This window comes from Silene latifolia, chromosome 4 (genome assembly GCF_048544455.1).
Source record: "Silene latifolia isolate original U9 population chromosome 4, ASM4854445v1, whole genome shotgun sequence".
NCBI classification, from domain to species: domain Eukaryota; kingdom Viridiplantae; phylum Streptophyta; class Magnoliopsida; order Caryophyllales; family Caryophyllaceae; genus Silene; species Silene latifolia.
The window spans coordinates 50,943,801-50,946,778 of NC_133529.1; the positions used below are offsets into that span (position 1 = coordinate 50,943,801).

The 2,978-nt window shown below is 40.2% G+C and overlaps 1 non-coding gene across 1 annotated transcript; it reads left to right on the top strand.

Annotated features, from left to right (window-relative positions):
* Positions 1 to 2,132: 2,132 nt before the first annotated feature.
* On the top strand, positions 2,133 to 2,239 carry LOC141653941 (small nucleolar RNA R71). The gene has a single exon (XR_012547531.1). It is a non-coding gene; the product is annotated as a small nucleolar RNA R71 (small nucleolar RNA).
* Positions 2,240 to 2,978: the final 739 nt, after the last annotated feature.

A 2,978-nucleotide genomic window follows, 5' to 3' on the forward strand; every position in this document is an offset into this window, starting at 1 on the left:
TTGTTCATTTTCTTTATAAAGATTTTCAATAGACCTTTGCACATTGTGTTCTTCATGATGGTGACTCGAGTCAAGATGGTCGCCAAAGCCTTGGTCTAAGGTCATAGCATTGCCAATGTAGGGATTGACCAATCCTTTGAATCCGTCGTCCCATAGACCACATACTTCACTAGCTTGCTTCCCAATGGTATCATCAGTTGATGGAAACAACTCCTCTTTCTTGTTGTCATGGCCAATGAGGCCTTCTTCTTCTCTTGTCATGATTGGTGTTGAGCTATTCAAGCTCTCATTGTTGTTAAAATTTTCCTTCCCTCCGGATAGAGCATCTTGAGGATTATCCACTTCCTTCTTCCATATGGGTGGTGATTCTTTACCCATAGCTTGATCTTTGCTTTGAGATGTTAACTTCTTCCTATCACTTTCTCGGCTATAGTGATCAATCTTGAAACATGGTTCATGTAATCGGGGAGCTTTCATTGTCTTGTCAAGATTAAATGTGATTGTCTCATCTCACACTTCAAGTGTGAGCTCTCCATGTTTCACATCAATCACCGCTCCCGCGGTATGCAAGAAAGGTCTTCCTAAAATGATAGGAATGTTGGAATCCTTGTCCACGTCTACAATGACAAAGTCTACCGGGATGAAGAATTTGCCAATTCTCACGGGAACATCCTCCCATATCCCTAGAAATATCTTTGTTGATCGATCCGCCATTTGAAGCGTAATGTTGGTGCATTTGAGTTCTCCCATTCCTAGCCTCTTGCACACCGAGTATGGTATGACACTTACACTTGCTCCAAGGTCACATAATGCTTTGTTGATTATAGTGTCGCCAATGGTGCATGGAATAGAGAAACTTCCCGGATCTTTGAGTTTTGGAGGGGAACTTCCTTGTAGAATAACACTACTCACTTTAGTGAATGCAATAGTCTCTAGCTTCCGGATGGATTTCTTCTTGGTAAGAATGTCTTTCATGTATATCGCATAGGCCGGAACATGATTAATCAATTCCGTGAATAGGATTGAGACTTCAAAGTTCTTCACACTCTCCATGAACTTTCCAAGTTGCTCATCAAAATTAGGCTTAGCTTGACAACTTGGGAATGGAAGTCTAATCACAATAGGCACTTTCTCCGTAGCCTTCTCTTCATTCTTCTTCTTTGAAACTTCATTGGTAGTGGGTTCTTCTTTCTTAGAGTTCTCAACTCTTTGCTTGTCACTAGAATCCACAACATCTTCATCAATTGGCCTCTTTGGCCCTTCATACCTTGTACCACTCCGCAAATGGATGGCACTAACCGATTCATGTCTTGGGGGATTACTTTGAGGTGGTAATTGCCCCTTTTGTCTTTGAGATCTAGAAGATGCTAATTTAGACATTTGGGTTTCTAGCATCTTTGTGTGGGATAGTATGTTATTGATGGTGATGTCTTTGGCTTGGCTATCTTTTTGCATTTGAGTGAAAATTTCTTGTTGATTCTTTTGCATTTGGAGGATCGCTTTTTGAACATAAAAGCCTTGGTCATTTGTTTGATTGTATGAAGGTTGATAACCTTGGCTTTGGTTGTAAAAGGGTCTTTGAGCTTGGTTTCTCATTGGAGGTGGGGTGTATGTTGGTTGAGGGTTTTGAATATTTTGGCTCTTGTATAAAAGATTGGGATGGAATTTTGTATTCTCATTGTAATAGTTGGAATAAGGAGTACCACTTTTGTATGCTTGGAAAGCCTTCACTTGTTCCTCTACACTCACTTTGGTCATGTCCCAAAGTTCCACAACTCTCACATACTCCACTTGGAATTGAGGGTGATGCCACCATAGCATTAACATATTTGGGTGATTTGGAAGCTTCATCAAGCTTAGCCATGGCCTTCTCCAACTTCAAATTGATGGTGTCAATATGAGCACTTAGTTGAGCACCCAATTGTGTGATGGAATCTACCTCATGCTTTCCTCCTCTAGTAGCCTTTCGAGGCCTACTATATTGTGAATTATGAACCGCCATCTCTTCGATTTTGTCCCATTTTTGATTGTCATCAACTTCGGTAAACATCCCATTTGATCCCATGTTGAGGATATTGCGGGAGTCTTCATATAGACCGTTCCAAAATTGTTGCACAAGGAACCACTCATTAAGCCTATGGTGTGGACAAGAACGACAAGTGTCCTTAAATCTCTCCCATGCCTCATATAATGATTCTTCATCTCTTTGTTTGAACCCGGTAATTTGGGCTCTCAATATGTTAGTTCTCTCCGGAGGATAGAATATCTTGTAGAAAGCAAGTGCTAGCTTCTTCCATGAATCAATACCAAGGCCGATAGCCTTGTCTAGGCTCTTCAACCATTGCTTTGCGGTACCAATAAAAGAAAAAGGAAATAATACCCATCGGATTTGATCTTGAGTAACTCCGGTTTGAGAAATCGCATCACAATAGTCACAAAAAGTCTCCATATGTGAATGAGGGTCTTCACTAGGCATCCCTCCAAATTGACTTCTCTCAACTAATTGTATGAATGTGGATTTGGCAATGAAATTACAGGTTAGATGTTGTGGTGTAGGAGTACCATTTTGTAGGTTCTCCTCGGTTGGTACGGAATGTGATGAAAATTTAGGCATTGTGGGTTGATTTTGTGGTGGGTTTTGTATTGGGTTATCCTCTCTTTCTCTTGCAAAAGGGTTGGTAAACTTAATGTTATTTGGTTGAATGTCCACAATCTCACCAATACCTACAACTCTTGAAGTACCTCTAGCAACTCTTCTATTGTTGGTTAAGGTCCTTTCAATTTCAAGATCAATTGGCAATAGATTACCTTGTGATCTCCTAGTCATGCAAAATATCAAACAAATTGAAAACAATTCGAACAACCTTGAGGAGTTTTACTACCCCAAGGTAAAGAAAGACACAACTAAAAACAATTAATGAAAATCAAATCAATTTAACACCGTCCCCGACAACGGCGCCATTTTTGGTTCGGTATAA